We start from the raw sequence: 19,259 nt of genomic DNA on the forward strand, positions 1-19,259 counted from the left end.
ATTTTATAGTCAAGTAGCTTATAAATGAGCTAGATGGCTCACAAGTCACCATAAATGGCTCATATATTAAAAGGGTAAAATGGTAATAAATTTCAATTTAATTACCAATTTGTCATTTTAAACTAGCTCAATTTGAGCTATGTAGCATTTTTGTTTTAAAAATTACATTATTTAGTTCTATATTTTGTTTATATTAAACTCTTTAGTTTCTTTATCAAATTTTTAGTTAATCATGAAATTAAACTACTATTTAATCCTTCTATTTTAGTGAAATTAATTAATTAATTATTATATTTTGAATAATATTATTATTTAATCTTTTTATTTTAGTAAAATTAATTAGTTTGATCCTTGTATTTTAAAAAATATTCATAGATGAAAATGATAATTTTGTTGTATGTAGATTAAAAATGAATTTGCATTTTTTAAAATTATTCAAGTATTTTCATTCATTTATTGGGCATTATTTTTATGTTCTCTATTGGAAAATAATTTTCCTCAATTATTGTCTTGATTACATAGAGATATAAAGGAATTGATTAACATTTTTGCACAAATAATTTGTATTATTTTTTATTAAAAGATGAAAAATAAAAAGAGAATGAGGTGAAAATGATGCAGGCATAGAGGAAAAGAAACTGGGAGGAGAGAAACAAGAAGAGTAAGAAAGAAATAATGTGAGAGCGTTAAAGTATTTTGGGTATAAAAAAATAATTAGAGAGACTAAAAATTTAATGGAATTAAATTACATATGCTAATTAATGTGTTTTCAAAACATAGAAATTAATTAATTAATTTTAATAAAATAAAAATATTAAATAATAATTTAATTGATATTAAAATCTATTGACTAATAAAAAAATTGATGGATAAATTAAATAGTTTAATAAAAAAATATAAGGACTAAATAATGTATTTTTTAAAATAAATAAACTAAATAATTAACTTTAGTAAAATACAATGACTAAATAATAATTTTATCTAAATTCAATTATGTTTGAAATTATTTTTACACCACCAAGCTTTAGACCAAAAGTTATTTAGTACCTATTTTCAATTGCATTTTAATTAATATTTAAACTTTATAAAAATGTAATTATTTAATTATTGTGATGTGTGAATATGGAGTCCTAATTTACACACACTTCGAATTTTTTATAAAGTTCATATTTAATAATTATGCTTTTATAAATTTTAGATTTTAATAATTATGTTTTTACAAAATTTAAATATTAAATATGATGCAATTAAATATAAGGGTGCTAAGTGACTATTCATACAAACTTAAGGGATGCCTTCAGATTCAATTATTATTATTTTTTAATATTATCCAAATTATTTTATTTTATATATTTTAATTAATAATTTTATTTAAAAATTAATAATCTTAGAAAATATTTACATTTTATTTTTTTAAAATATAAAATAAAAATAAAAATATCATTATAAAATTATTATATTTATTTAATTATCTATATAAATAAATCTGATAAATCAAAATCTGTCACGATATAATTTATTTAAATCAAATATTCAAAAATATTTTATCCATTTTCATTCCTACTGTCATAAAGCTGAGTCTTGGAATCGTTCCAACGGCATAATACATAAGGATTTTACTTTTTATTATTAAATAACACTTATTAATTTATTTAATTTAATAATTATTATTAATAAAAATAAAATTAAAATAGACACTTATGTCTCAAAAAGCATTGTTTATTACACTTATTAATTTTTATTTTTCAGTGCAAATTTTTGTTGATAAATAGAAAAAAAAATTATATGAAATCAAATCATTTCCTAAAGCACAAAAATGAGACTAAAGATAACAAATTTAGATAAACCGTTGTGATGCGGGGAGGGAGAAAACGGCAAGTGTCGAAGGGTAAAAAGACTACTTTGGGCTCACAAGCAACTGATTTCAACGTCTGTTTCCTCACGTGCTAATCACGTGTTTTTAGGTTGATTTAAGCCAAAATTTTAAGTTGATGTGCCTCTTTAATTGTAAAATTTTGTCGAGGGTTAACATGATTACCGATCCAAAGTTAAAGAGTGAAAATTGACCATTTGCTTAAAATAGCTATATAAATTTATATAAGGTCTATTGACAGAATAAATCTAAACGTTTGTGTTTATTATTAATTTTATATAAACTTTTTAATTTTGAATAATTAAATTAAATCTTTTAAAATTAAATAAATTTTATCTAATACTCAAATTAAATTTTGATAAATTATAATTTAGTTCTTATATTTTTAAAATCAAGTAATTTAGCTAATGAAATTTGATAAAACATATAATTTAGTCTCTTAATTTAAACTCTGTATTTAAATAGTATAATAAATATATTAATTTTTTTAAAATTATTTATTCTTTCTGTCAAGAATTCTTTAGCTTTGGAAATTTTCTTAAGCTTTTAAATATGTGCTTTTTAGATTTTGATCAGTGAAATTTTAATTTCTTGAAACAAAATGAAAAAAATTCTTGCATTGGAAAAACAAAAATCCAATTAGGTTGGATTTAAGGGTCGCGACTTGACCCGCAAGATCTCTCCTTGAAAAGCTTTGACTTACGCATTTCCAGCAACTATGGTTTCGTATGGAAATAGGATGGTAGATGGGGTGGAGCCTAATTGGATAAAGAGATTAAGTTATAAGTTTTATTAAATATCAAATATTAAATTACATAGTTTGAAAATACAGAGATTAAGTCGTAGATTTTTTAAATTTCAATAACTAAATTATAATTTACCTATTAGAATTTAGAGATAAATTTTAAGTGTTAGATAAAATTTCTTTAAGATAAAATTTCTTTAATTTTAAAAGATTTGATTCAACTATAAAATTTAAAAGATTTGAATCAAATTAGCAACAAAACATAAAGGTTTAGATTTTTCATGGTTAAGTTAATACAATGTTCCTATAGGTAATGATCCTTTTAACAAGCCAATGTTAAGAAATGTCAATTCATCTATCTCAACCAATGGAAAACAAAATGGAAATGATAATGACAATGAAAATGATAGTGAATTACTTTTCTTGATAATAATGATGAAGAATAGACAGGTCAACATATGTATGGAACTGAGTTGAGGGTGGGTTAACGAGGAGGATTGTTAAATTTTAAATTATATTGATGGATTATTTGATGTTGAGAGTGGGAAGTGAATGAAAATTTTAGAATATGATAATAGGCGAGAAGTTGATGGGAGGGGTAGGAGAAAAGATGCATGAAAACCAATTTCACTAATCTAATGAGGGTGATGTAGATTTTCAAAAGGGGTAGGTTTTTGTTGACGTGAAGTAGTTAGAAAGGCATTGAGAAATTATATATGCTAGTGAGGGTGGGTATGTCATCATTAAGAATGATAAATTATTAAGTACATTCGGCATATGTGTATATTTATTCATAAAGCAGTGAGTCTCATTTTTCTAATTTGATGATGCAATTGTTTTTATATGAATACTTGGTACACAACATTTTAGTGTATCGAGTACACTCTATAATTTACTAATTAAAAAGTATTTTTTTTTTCTAAAAAGTGGTAATTTAGAAAAAAATTATCAAAATGGATGACTTAAAAAATATTTACCAAAAATGTATGTTTTGACTTATGTGGATGAGAGAAAGAGCTCGTTGCTTGTATGACTAACGTCTAGCAAATAAAAAATTAAAAAAAAAAAAGAACAATTACTCAAAAGTAATTAGACGCTACTTATAATTATCTCTGGCTGTTGGACACTACTCTAACAAATGTCTAACTACTTTTTTGTTCTTAAAAATATGAATTAATTACATTAAGGTCCTTCAAAAAATTTTTAATTACAAAATTATCCATACATTTTATAAAATAACCCTAAATATTATAACTATTTTACAAATAAGCCCTTACATTTTTGTAATTAATAAACATATTGTTAGTAGTATGCCCTAGAGCATATCATTTAGTATGTATCTTGTACATATTTTTATTAACAAAAGGCATTTTCACTTTTCCGTTTACATAATATATTTATGTGTAATAGAAAAGGTCCATTGATATTTTGTTAGAAATATTATTCTTAAATTGTTAAGAATATGAGTGATAATATTTCTAGCACAAAGTATCATAAATAGGTTCACAATCGAGAATACTTCATAATAAGGACATGACTTATCCAGAAAGATTGTATTCATGTTTGTTACCAAGTTATTTATATGAGATATAAATAAGATGGAATGGTGAGTCTCATGCTATATAGCAAACATGATAAGCACTTATAAATGATAAGTAGGCCGAACCAGTGACACTTATGACAAGCACATGGAGTTTACTCTTGTCAATATTTTGTCATAAATCATATCAGTGCATATAATCTTTAGACCTGAGATAGCACAGTTATCTTGTATATAGGTAGTTTGAGTTTGATACTGCTTTCATACTTGTACTGTGTATGGGTATATGGGCATTTGTTGGCTCCTACTAGTTATATATGGAGGTAGGTGTTGATCAAGATGGAATCTGTTCCTCTAAGTAAATAGAGATAAAATCCTATGTTCATTTAATTGTTCTTGATGTTTCAAGTTCCTGGCCAGGACAGATAGATTTATTCAAAAAAGAGTTTCTGATGAGAAAATATTTTTAATCAAGAACTGAAATTAAAAGAGAACATAATATTCATAGCAAATGGAGTTTGACATAAACCATGACTCCACTTGAGTTGAGATTTTGTAACAGAGAGATTCTAGTGCATGGTAACATATGATTATAGGTTCATTTAAGGTAAACCTTATTACTAATTGGGTGGCCATGGCATGCTATGCTAGGTGTTAACCATGGTCTATGAGGTTCATAAAATGATTTAGAGAAATCATTTATGATAAGAAAGAGTTCTGATGATATTAAGAGTTGATACCATGTCTTATTACCAATTAGTGATGAGCCTAGTAAGTCACACACATACACAAGTTATCACCTATTTAAATATGATTTAATTAATTAATTAAAGAGTTTAATTGATTAATTAAATATGTTTGGTTTGCAATTAAATTGCAAAGTCCCTAGCATGACTTGAAACCAAATCTAGATTATTGGATGTATAGTATAAGTTAAATTTATATTTAAAGTGTTTAAATATGAATTTAATTAATGAGAAATTAATTAATAGAGATTAATTAATTAATTTATATTTGATATAAATTAGAAGAAGAAGAAAAAAAAATTATTTTGGGTTAAGAACTCAAAATTAAGACACAGGGGCATTTTGGTCATTTCACAGTGTGACACGTGGCACCATGAGATGGTGACACGTGGGATTACACATAAGCTTGCCAAATATTTTTTAATCATGTAAGATGATTAAAATCAAGATTAAATATAGGTTTGACACTTGGCACAATGTGATTGGGTCACTTAAACCTAGAGCTAATCAAAGGGTGACATGTGGCAAGGGTTTAATGTGTTAACCTAGCTATTTAAGTGTTGTTATGAAAAGAAAAAACAACTAGCAGCCACTCCTCTCCTTTGTCACGCCATTTTGAGGTTCTCCATCTATTCTTCTTCATCTCTCATCAATTCAAAGAAATTAGCCATCAATCTCTTGAATTAAGAACACTAGAAATTGTTTCTAGTGTCCTGTTTACATCTTTAATCTCTTAAAAGGCAGAACTTGAATTTCTAATTAATAAAAAAAGCTTTAGAAGTTGTTCAAGGGCTGCCATAGGTGTTCTTGGTGTGGACAAGCTAGAGGGACAACATCTGGTGTCCTGAAGACGAATCTCAAAGGCGCAGACACGCTGCAGTGCATCAAGAGGTTAGTGTAATCGTTCTTGATTTAATCTAGGGTTCTAAAATTAATTTGATTAATTTTAAAATCTTAAATGACAAATACAGATCTAAAAATATATTAAAAGAGTTTTAATATGTTGTTTATCATTGAAATCAAATAGATAAAAATAAATTTTGCATGATGCATGTGACCCTAGGTGAAAATTTTTGAATTCAATGGTATAAGCTTGTGTTTTTCACGCTTCCGTTCCTTCAATTGGTATCAGAGCCACTATATTTTTCATTTAGATTGATGTTTATATGATTTAATTGTGTGTTTGATCATGAGATCAAAAGTTCATTGCTGGTTGCAAAGCCAAGATGGCGGCACAAATAATGAACATCATGGTGCGCATGGTTGATGCACCACAATGGTGTGCAAAGGTAAATGGATGGTCAATGTGCAATTATTGTATGATCTAAGATCCATTTTATGTCTAATTAAATTGTTTAATTAGAATTTTTATCACACAATTAAATTATGATTCAAATCAGAATTTTAAAAATTGTTTGAATGTGATTCAAATCTGAATTTTAAAAGTTGTTTGAATGTGATTCAAATATAAATTTTTAAAGTTATTTGAATCATATTTAAATCTGATTTTTTTAAAATTGATTGAATAAAATTCAGATCTGATTTTTTAAAAAATGTTTGAGTATGATTCAAATCTGATTTTTTAAAAAAATATTTGAATGTGATTAAAATCTGAATTTTTAAAGTTGTTTGAATGTGATTTAAATCTGAATTTTTAAATTTGTTTGAATGAGATTCAAATCTGAATTTTTAAATTTATTTGAATCATATTCAAATCTGGATTTTTAAGTTGAATATGAGATATTCAATTTAATTTAAGTATGTATGTTTTATTTAATTGTTAAATAGTGATATGCATGATGGATGATCATGGACTATAAAAGACTAATGTGATTGGATTTATTTATTTTATGTTTCTTTGGGATTGTAAATTAATTAATTTATTTTAATTTATTTTGGGCATGTATTATTAAGTTTGTAATAATTTTTGGGTTGTAATTTCATTTATTTAAGTTCTTATAAATTCGCCTTGGCATGCCAAGGATTACTATGTAATATTGGATTGCAAGAAGTTAAAGGAGGTCAAGAGCATTGGTGGGACCAGTGGGAGGAATTCAAGATCAAGTGTTGATTATGTACTCTTTTAGCAACTCTTGTAAAATGAATGAATGAAATGCACCTAGGAATGCCCTGATTCAATTCTTGGTGGCTCAGAATTGAATCCCTTAGAAAGTCCATGATCATACCATATTTATTGCTTATCCATGAATGCATGAGATGTATGGGAATGTATGCTATTGTATGATATATGCATGCTAGTTGGATAATGTGCAAAGTGAGACCTTAATAGTAATTAGAATGACCATAAAATCTTCCAAACAAATGATTAAGTTGGAAATGCTATAATTAAACTAATTATAACATAGGCCCTCCATTGGGGCAATTATTTTAAGAAATTTTAAATAGTTGCATAAGATGCAATTAATTTAATAGATTATCTTAAGAATAATTGTTAAGCATGAGATGTTGTAAATATGTAAATGGTTTGGTGGCCAATATTGGATGTACCTGAGGACATTAAAATTATTTACATAATTATTGGCTCAATGGGATCAACTTAACTAATGCAAGATAAGTCAATAATGGATGTACCTGAGATTTTGAGCATTAGGGGCTAGGTAAAGGATTGAACCTCACATGAGATGTGATGGGCAAGGAGTTGCTCACTTATAGTTTATTGTAATTCCAATAATGGATGTACCTGAGGATGATCAATAGAATTATAAGAATTCAATCACCCACTAGAAATCCATTCAACTAGGATTTCCGTTTTCTACTTTGGAAGTGTATGATTCGCTAAGTTAGTGGGAGGACCAATTTGATTAAAAGACCATAATCATTTTGGTTAATTACATGATACATTTACTAATTAATCTGGTTATTTTCTGCAGTTAATTTTCTGATAAAAATGAGCACAAAACAACCACCACCATCCAATATCCTTGCAAGCATACTTGATCGCAATAGGTTGACAGGACCTAATCTGTCTGATTGGCTAAGAAATTTGAAACTTGTCCTGAACTTTGAACATATAGGATATGTTCTAGATTCAAATGTTCCTGGTCCTTACCTCCAGAGGCCACACAAGAGGAACATGAAACTTTGGATAAGTGGAAGGAGCATGATATGAGAGCTAAGTGTTACATGCTTGCTTCCATGAGTAATGAGTTACAGAAGCAGCATGAGAATATGCAGAGTGCGAGTGAGATCCTCCTTCACCTACAAGAGTTGTATGGTGAGCACAGTAGGAATGCTAGGTATGAGATATCTAGGCAGCTGTTCCGCATGAGGATGTCTGAGGGACAGAATGTTGGGGATCATGTCCACAAGATGATTCGGCTGATTGAACAGTTGGAACATCTTGACTTCAACATGGATTTTCAACTACAGACGGATTTGATCCTTTCAGTCCCTTCCTGAGTCTTTTGGGAATTTTGTGACAAATTTCCATATGACTCAACAGGAATGCACCTTAGCTAGTTTACTCAACATGCTGGTTATTGCTTAAAAGAATATGCCGGGCAATAAAGGAAAAGAGGTAGCTTTAATTGCATCTTCTTTTGCTGGAAAGTCCAACAAGAAGAAGGGCAATAAGAAAAAGAAACCTCAGATTCCTGGTCCTTCCAAGAAGATAGCCAAACAGAAAAACAAAGATCAAAGTTGACAAAGGTAAAGGAAAGTGTTTCCACTACCAGCAGGAAAGTGTTTCCACTGCCAGCAGGAAAGTGTTTCCACTGTCCATAGTATAGCAATCTAAAAGAATGCAATGCCTTGGTGAAAACCAACTCAAGTTCAAAATATATTTGGCACTTAAGGTTATGTCATGTTGCAGAAGATAGGATTACAAAACTGGAGAAAATGGAGATTCTATCCTCATTGGGCTTTGAGCCTACTCCAACTTGTGAATCTTGCCTTCAGGGCAAAATGACTAGATCACCCTTTTTTGGACAAGGGCTAAGAGCTGAAAATATTTTAGAGTTAATACATAGTGATGTATGTGGACCATTTAAGGAAATGGCTAGAGGCGGTTTTCATTATTTTTTTACCTTTACTGATGATAAATCAAGGTTTGGGTATTTGTATTTGATGAAATACAAACATGAATCCTTTGAAAAGTTCAAAGAATTTAATCTGAAGTAGAAAATCAAACAGGAAAGAGTATAAAAGCTCTTCGATCAGATCGTGGAGGTGAATATTTGAGTACTGAATTTGATGAATACTTGAGAGAGCATGGCATTGTTTCTCAGCTGACTCCTCCAGGAACGCCACAACTGAATGGTGTATCTGAAAGGAGAAATCGTACCCTATTGGATATGGTACGTAGTATGATGAGCTATACTGATATGTCAATCTTCTTTTGGGGATTTGCATTAGAATCAGCTTTGTATATTCTGAATAGGATTTCATCAAAATCAGTTTCTTCCACACCTTATGAGATATGGCATGGAAGAAAACCAAGTCTTAAGCATGTTAAGATTTGTGGTTGTCTAGCTTATATCAAAAAGCTGAACACTGATAAATTGGAGACCAGATCAGAAAAAGGTCGATTTGTTGGATATCCAAAAGATAGTTTTGGATATTATTTTTATTTGCCTACTTCACAAAAGGTTGTGATAAGTAGAGATGCCACATTTCTTGAACAACAGTTTGTTCAAGAAGGAGGCAAAGGAAGGCAAATAAAGTTAGAATTGGAGAATTCTGACCAACCAACAGATCAGATGGATATAGATCCATCTAGTCAACCTATACCCGTTGATGAAATATCTACAGCTGTTCCTCGTAGAACAACAAGGGTATCTCACCCACCAGTGAGATATGGTTTTCTTCATGAAGAAGAACAAGAGTTGTCTACTCATGAATAAGTAGATCATGGAGATGATCCACTTACTTATGAAGAAGCTATATCAGATATAGACTCTTCAAAATGGATTGATGCTATAAAATCCGAGATTGATTCCATGTATAAGAATCAAGTTTGGGATCTTGTTGACCCACCTGAAGGTATTGTACCTATAGGGAACAAATGGGTTTTCAAGAAGAAAATTAGTTCTGATGGAAAGGTAGAGACCTATAAGGCAAGGCTAGTAGCGAAAGGGTTTCGCCAAAGGCAAGGAATTGACTATGAGGAGACTTTCTCGCCTGTTGCCATGCTTAAATCAATTAGGATTTTATTAGCAATAGCTGCATACTATGATTATGAGATTTGGCAGATGGATGTCAAAACAGCTTTTCTCAATGGATACATTGAAGAAAACATTTTCATGGAACAACCTAGGGGTTTTGAATCCCAAGATGGTTCCAAGGTATGCAAGCTAAAGCGATCCATTTATGGGTTGAAACAAGCTTCGAGGAGTTGGAACATCCGTTTTGATGAAGCCATTAAATCCTTTGGTTTTATAAAAAATGAGGATGAGCCATGTGTATATAAGAAGGTTAGTGACAGTGCTATCACTTTCCTTGTCTTATATGTGGATGACATACTGTTGATGGGTAATGACACAGGTATGTTGACAACTATAAAGGTATGGTTGTCAAATACATTCTCCATGAAAGACTTAGGGGAGGCAACCTATATTCTTGGGATTTGCATATATAGAGATAGAGCGAAAAGAATAATTGGTTTATCCCAAAGTCTATACTTAGAAAAGGTGTTAAAGAGGTCTAACATGCTTGATTCCAAAAGAGGATTGTTACCAGTGAGACATGGTATCCACCTTTCTAAAGAGATGTCTCCAAAGACACCTGAAGAAAGAGATAAGATGGCCAGGATTCCATATGCTTCGGCTATTGGAAGTTTAATGTATGCAATATTGTGTACTAGGCGCCTGATATCGCATATGTCGTTAGTTTAACTAGCGGTATCAATCCAATCCAGTTTGGAACATCGATAGTCACAAGAATAGCCTTAAGTACTTGAGAAGAACTAAGGATTTATTCTTGATTTATGGAGGTGGAGACTTGCAATTGGATGGTTATACTGATTCTGATTTCCAATCAGATATCGATGATAGAAAGTCTACCTCTGGATATGTGTTCATTTGTAATGGAGGTACAGTCAGTTGGAAGAGTTCCAAGCGAGCACATCGCAGATTCCACTACAGAGGTGAGTATATTCTTTGCATCGAGATCTTTGCAAAGGAAGCTGTTTGGATAAAGAAATTCGTGACAGAACTTACAGGAGTTCCTTCCATTGAGTCAGCAGTTCCACTACACTGTGACAATAATGGAGCAATCATACAGGCTAAGGAACCAAGGTCTCACCAGAAATCCAAACACACAGAAAGGCGCTACCACATTATCAAAGAAATAGTTGGACGAGGCGATGTAGCCATGCAGAAAATAGCATCAGATAAAAATCTAACTGATCCATTCACTAAGCCTATGTCACAGACTCAGTTAGACCGACATCTTGAGAAGATAGGTCTAAGATATTGTAATGAATGGCTCTAGTGCTAGTGGGAGATTGTTAGTAGTATGCCCTAGAGCATATCATTTAATATGTATCTTGTACATATTTTTATTAATAAAAGGCATTTCCACTTTTCCGTTTATATAATATATTTATGTGTAATAGAAAAGGTCCATTGATATTTTGTTAGAAATATTATTCTTAAGTTGTTAAGAATATGAGTGACAATATTTCTAGCACAAAGTATGTAACACCCTAGGCAAATCCCACATCGGTAAAACACGGGAGAGATGCTGGGTTTATAAGTTGGTGGTTCGTAACCCCTATTGACGCGTTTTAAAACCGTGAGGGCTTCGGCCCAGAGCGGACAATATCACTAGTGGGCCGGGCCATTACATTTGTGGTATCAGAGCCGCTCCGCGTGCAACCTTAAACGATGGTGGGGCAAACCTCAGCGAGGATGCTGAGTCCCATAAGGGGGGTGGATTGTAACACCCTAGGCAAATCCCACATCGGCAAAACACGGGAGAGATGCTGGGTTTATAAGTTGGTGGTTCGTAACCCCTATTGACGCGTTTTAAAACCGTGAGGGCTTTGGCCCAGAGCGGACAATATCACTAGTGGGCCGGGCCATTACATTTGCCACCCCTTATGGGACTCAGCGTCCTCGCTGAGGTTTGCCCCACCATCGTTCAAGGTTGCACGCGGAGCGGCTCTGATACCACAAATGTAATGGCTCGGCCTACTAGTGATATTGTCTGCTCTGGGTCAAATCCCTCACAGTTTTAAAACGCGTCAATAGGGGTTAGGAACTATCAACTTATGAACCCAGCATCTCTCCCGTGTTTTGTCGATGTGGGATTTGCCTAGGGTGGTACAAAGTATCATAAATAGGTTCACAATCGAGGATACTTCATAATAAGGACATGACTTATCCAGAAAGATTGTATTCATGTTTGTTACCAAGTTATTTATATGAGATATAAATAAGATGGAATGGTGAGTCTCATGCCATATAATAAACATGATAGACACTTATAAATGATAAGTAGGCCGAACCAGTGACACTTATGACAAGCACATGGAGTTTACTCTTGTCAATGTTTTGTCATAAATCATATCAGTGCATATAATCTTTAGACCTGAGATAGCACAGTTATCTTGTATATAGGTAGTTTGAGTTCGATACTGCTTTCATACTTGTACTGTGTATGGGTATATGGGCATCTGTTGGCTCCTACTAGTTATATATGGAGGTAGGTGTTGATCAATATGGAATCTGTTCCTCTAAGTAAATAGAGATAAAATCCTATGTTCATTTAATTGTTCTTGATGTTTCAAGTTCCTGGCTAGGACAGATAGATTTATTCGGAAAATAGTTTCTGATGAGAAAATCTTTTTAATCAAGAACTGGAATTCAAAGAGAACATAATATTCATAGCAAATGGAGTTTGACATAAACCATGACTCCAGCTTGAGTTGGGATTTTGTAACAGAGAGATTCTAGTGCATGGTAACATATGATTATAGGTTCATTTAAGGTAAACCTTATTACTAATTGGGTGGCCATGGCATGCTATGCTAGGTGTTAACCATAGTCTATGAGGTTCATAAAATGATTTAGAGAAATCATTTATGGTAAGAAAGAGTTCTGATGATATTAAGAGTTGATATCATGTTTTATTACCAATTAGTGATGAGCCTAGTAAGTCACTCACATACACAAGTTATCACCTATTTAAATATGATTTAATTAATTAATTAAAGAGTTTAATTGATTAATTAAATAGTTTTGGTTTGCAATTAAATTGCAAAGTCCCTAGCATGACTTGAAACCAAATCTAGATTATTGGATGTATAGTATAAGTTAAATTTATATTTAAAGTGTTTAAATATGAATTTAATTAATGAGAAATTAATTAATAGAGATTAATTAATTAATTTATATTTGATATAAATTAGAAGAAGAAGAAAAAAAAATTATTTTGGGTTAAGAACTCAAAATTAAGACACAGGGGCATTTTGGTCATTTCACAGTGTGACACGTGGCACCATGAGATGGTGACACGTGGGATTACACATAAGCTTGCCAAATATTTTTTAATCATGTAAGATGATTAAAATCAAGATTAAATATAGGTTTGACACTTGGCACAATGTGATTGGGTCACTTAAACCTAGAGCTAATCAAAGGGTGACATGTGGCAAGGGTTTAATATGTTAACCTAGCAATTTAAGTGTTGTTATGAAAATAAAAAACAATTAGCAGCCACTCCTCTTCTTTGTCATGCCATTTTGAGGTTCTCCATCTATTATTCTTCATCTATCATCAATTCAAAGAGATTAGCCATCAATCTCTTGAATTAAGAACACTAGAAATTGTTTCTAGTGTCTTGTTTACATCTTTAATCTCTTAAAAGGCAGAACTTGAATTTCTAATTAATAGAAAAAGCTTTAGAAGTTGTTCAAGGGCTGCCATAGGTGTTCTTGGTGTGGACAAGCTAGAGGGACAACATCCGTGTCCTCAAGACGAATCTCAAAGCGCAGACATATTGCAAGTGCATCAAGAGGTTAGTGTAATCGTTCTTGATTTAATCTAGGGTTCTAAAATTAATCTGATTAATTTTAAAATCTTAAATGACAAATACAGATCCAAAAACATATTAAAAGAGTTTTAATATGTTGTTTATCATTGAAATCAAATAGATAAAAATAAATCTTGCATGATGCATGTGACCCTAGGTGAAAATTTTTGAATTCAATGGTATAAACTTGTGTTTTTCACGCTTCCGTTCCTTCACATATAAGGATTAATTTGTAAAATTAAAAAAATTAATTTTTTTTGTATATAAAAATTTGAAAATTGTACATAAAATTAATAACTATATAATATAAAAAATTTAAAAATATAAATATTATTTATATGTAAAAGATCATTAATATTTATTTAGCAAATTAATAAAATTAGTATAGTGAATGAATTATATTAAATATTTTATAAATATTTGAAAATTAGTATTATTTAGTATTTATTAATTTAACAAAATATTAAATTATGATAAATATTATTAATATAAATTAATAAAAAATATATGAATAAATAATTATTGAAATAAATTAATTCAAAATAAATAAAATAATAAAAAATATTAATAGGTTTAAAATTAAATTTGATATGTTATAATCATAAGAGTTCCATAACAATTAAATAATTTTTTTTAAAGGGCAATTGAATAAAAAACACTAAACTACTTCATCAATTTGCAATTTAATGCTAACATTTTAATTTTGGCATGTATGTTTAATACTATATATGTGAAGCTTACAAGTATAATAATCAAATGTCCTAAACTTTAAATTTTATTACTTAAATCCATAGAAATTCATCTATATAAGTTTTAAATGAGCTCATTTTATTCTTTTAATTGATGCGATCATAATTTTTAAAATAACCAATCAGCTTAATTACCAAAGTATAAAATTTTTTAGGGCGTTTGGTTACTATAATTGTAAGTTTAGGATATTTGTTTACTGTGATTATAAGTTTAATGAATAAAATTTAAAATTTTCCTAATAAATTTTAGATTTTGGCTACAATTGCATCAAATCTCAAAGGATGAGATTAATTTTATTGAAAATTGGAAGATTTAGTTATAATTGCAAATTATTGTAAACGTTTGGCTTTTATGTCTAATTATTAAATTGATTTTAGAAATTTGATACAATTGTACCAAATGTCAAAAGTTAGGATATGAAAACCAAAATTAAAATGTTACCATTAAATTGCAAATTGATGAAATAGTTTAGTGTTTTTTTATCCAAATTGCCCTTTAAAAAATTATTTAATTGTTATGGAACTCTTATAATTAAAACACATCAAATATAATTTTAAACCTATTAATATTTTTAAATAAATAATTTTATTAATACTAGCTCCAACTTTAATGCTAAATAGACTTGTAATTTTATTTAAATAGATAAAAAGGCTTCTCCCTTTAAATGAAATAATTTTATTAAAATGTGTAGTTTAAATTTGAATGGTAGCTTTAAGCATGTTAATATTAAATTATTTGATTTAATATTAATAATTGTTGCAAAATTAAATTGACTTTTTAATAACACTTTTTATATAAAAATTAATAATCATTAATTTCATTATTTTTTATATTTTTATTTATTTAATAATAAAGTAATAGTTAAATTAAAAAATTGAGGTATAATTATAAATGGCTGCAAATGTTTGACTTTTATATCCAATTTTAAATTGATACTCATGATGTATTAAATATAGGATAACTTTCACCTATTATCTTTAAATTTAAGACTCTATAATAATATGATCTTTCAATTTTAATTTATAATATAAAATTTTTAATATTAATTAAGTGAACATTAAAGTGTCCATTTGATATTGAATTTGTAAGGCTCAAACTATTTTTCTGAATAAAAGTATCATTTTAAATGCAGTTAAAACAAACAGTTTGAAAAAAATTATTTTATTTTTTAGTGTTATTATGATTAAAACTTATCAAATTTAATTTTAAATTATTTTTTAATACTCTCTAATTAATATATTTAAAAAAGTGATTTTATTAATAATAATTTAAATAATAATGCCAAACAAGCTTAAAGTCTTTTTACCTATGTAATTTGTTTTCCATTAAAAAACCTAATTTAATATGTTTAAAAATAGAAAAGGAAAAGACTTAACTACCCTCTGTCCCCTTCACCTACCCTCCATCTCTGTCTCTTCCTCACCCACCCTATTCATCCCCTTCTTTTTCACTAGGGGTGGCCACGGTTCAAGAACCGTCGGTTATGTTTTTTCAACCGTCGGTTATGGTTCTTCAACCGTCGGTTTAAGTTCAGAAAAATATTGAACTTAAACCGAACCGTTAAGAGCAAATTGAAGGGCGGTTCGTGAACCGCCGGTTTCGGTTCGAGCCCCGATTTAAAACGGTTTAATAGGCGGTTTAGAGTTGGGCGGTTTGGAGCGGTTTAAGGTCATTAATTGATGCAGAATTTGCAGCAGCATTATCAAAACCAATTGAAAAAATTTTATAAACTAATCTATATTCTTCTAAAATATTTTTAATCATCCTATAAATATTATCAGCAGTATGTCTCTCATCAAAAACACGAAATACAATTATTCTTTTTTGCATGATCCAATCATCACTAATCCAATGATATGTTATGCCCATATATGAATGCATTTGCCAATGATCACTCCAAATATCACTACAAATAGAAAATTGTGCACTCATATTTAAAAAAATTTCTTGTAATTCTTTTTTCCTTTTTTTAAATAAAGAAAAAACATTTCGTTTCAAAGTATTTATAGGAATACGTTTTGCATTAGGATTTAAAGCATTTTGACAATAATTAATAAAACCAAGTTTTTCACTAAAATTAAATGATAAATGCTCAACACAAATCATTTTTGCTAATTCTTCTTTATTTTTTTGATCAGAATATTGAAATAAAGATTGAGATTTAGAATTTGTGTACCCGGATATTTGAGTTTGAGACTTATCATACCAAATTTTGGTCGGATGCTTTTGCTCCAAATGCCTATTGAATGTGCCATATCCACCTCCCATTTTGAACTTGTAGACTTGGCCACAGTAATTGTAAATTACATCAAATGTATTTTCAGATCTTCGTTTTTTTGTAAAGTGGACTTTGAAAATATCAGACGTGAGTGCTTTTTTTACTTCAACTTTCTCAGCTTGTTGATTTTGATTTTCTTGAGTGTGGTGGAATAACTCTTGAACTTCAAAATCATTATCATCATCCCCAATTTGCTCCATTATGTTGTCTAAATCAACTGCAGTAAGCTCATTTGGATTTGGGTATGTTGATTCACCAACCTTACTTTTCCCCTTGCTATTTGATGAACTTCCAAATCCACTACTTGCCATTTTCTCAAAAAAAAAAAAAGGGTATGATACTATGATAAAATTTGAAAAAAAAAAATAGTATAGAGATAACAAAAAATAGAAGGTACTAGAAATTTGAAAAAAGAAGTGTAGAAGATAACAAAAAAAAAATAGAAACTTGCAAACAAAAAAAATAGTGTAAAATTTTAAATTAAAAATTAGAGATAGAGAAAATTTTTATGAGTATATAAAAAAATAGAGTAATAAAGAAAATATTAAATTTTAATGATAGTATAAAAAAAAATAATAGAGTTATTGAATAAAATAATGGGATATAATAAATTTTTATGAGTGTAAAAAAAAAGAAAGTGTAAAAATTTAGAGAATATTGAGAATTAAAGAGAGATTTGAGAATAATTGTGTAGAAAATTTGAGAGATTTGAGAGATTGGAGAGAATTTAAGAGTAGTATGAATGAATTAAGTGGATGAATTGAGCTATTTATAGAGTTTTTATAAATTTTTTATTTCTAAAATTATCCCTAAAAAGTAACTATTTTTTTACTGTTATTAGGGACTAAAGGGTAATTTTACAATTAAAATAATAAAAAACTGTAATGGTAAATTTTTTTACCATTTGAGATTAAAAAAATAAAAATAATTGATTTTGAAATTTAATAAATGATTATAAAAAAAAAAGAAATGACATTTGAATAGACATTTGCAGGGGGTAGGTGGAGTCTTTGAGGCCACGGAGTAGGTGGGTGTGGGCGGTAGCTGCGATCTTTGCTGCAAAGATGTGTAATGTACTGTACACATTTTAATCGAACCGTCGGTTCGATTCGAGTTAAACCGACGGTTTTAATTCGAATTAAATCGACGGTTCAATGGTTTTATAATATCTTGAACCTGAACCAAACCATGGAGATTTAGATTCAGTTTAATAATGGTTTCGGTTTTGACCAGTTTCGGTCTGGGTTTGACCGGTCCGATTTCGGTTCAATTCCGGTTCGAAACCGGACCGTGGCCACCACTATTTTTCACCTCTTCCCCTTTTCTAAAACCACACCAAAATCATGGACTCTTCCAAACCTCCCATCCCACACTGTAATTCAACTATCTAGTAAATGAAGAAGATATAGATGGCTGCACGCTTAGATAGCTCAATTGCCTAAAAGGGTAACAAGGTTTAAATTTATCCCTTATATTTATCTTGCGTTACTTCGCTCTGCTGAGATGACTGAATGACTTTTTTGTAATTGACGAAAGGTTGCAAAGGCGATAAAGAGAGGCGGCTATGTTTTGAGTGACAAGATTCCTCATGATATTATATTGGTAATTATGATGAGTAGGAGGTTGCTTTAAGGCTATGAGTGGTGATGGTATTACTAGGCTTCAAGCGCGACAATGGTGAGGCCGCTTTAGGGCTCGAGAGTGACAATGAACTCATTAAGACCCTGTTTGGCATTGTTGCTATTAGAATTGCGATTGAAAAAATTAATTTTTTAAATATATTAATTAAAGAGTATTAAAAAATAATTTAAAATTATATTTAATAAGTTTTAATTATAAGAGCACTAAAATAATAAAATTTTAAACTATTTTTTACAATAACATTCAAACATGTGCTTTTATTTATAAAAACAGTTTCGGTTAGGGGTGAGCATTCGGTTCAAACAGAATTGCACCGAATTGAATCGAATTAAATCATGAAAATTAAATTATATATTTTAGAAACTGAACTAAAATGGATGAAAAAACAAATCGAATCAAACAGATCTATTTCGGTTCGGATCGGTTCAAACGGATCGGTTTTATTTTTTGATTATTTTTTAATTTATACTTGATTTTCAAGTTATTTAATATAATTTTGACTTTAATTTGAACCTAATAACCATTAATCAATGAAATTAAACAATTTGTATATATAAAATTACATATAATTCATAAATTCCCAATAAAAATAAATCAATTTAAAAATCAATTCGGTTCGATTTGGTTCAATTTGAATATATAAAATTACTATTCGGTTCGGTTCAATTTAACTGATTTTTTTCTCTTCAAAA

The sequence above is a fragment of the Hevea brasiliensis genome, chromosome 18, assembly GCF_030052815.1.
Source record: "Hevea brasiliensis isolate MT/VB/25A 57/8 chromosome 18, ASM3005281v1, whole genome shotgun sequence".
NCBI lineage: Eukaryota > Viridiplantae > Streptophyta > Magnoliopsida > Malpighiales > Euphorbiaceae > Hevea > Hevea brasiliensis.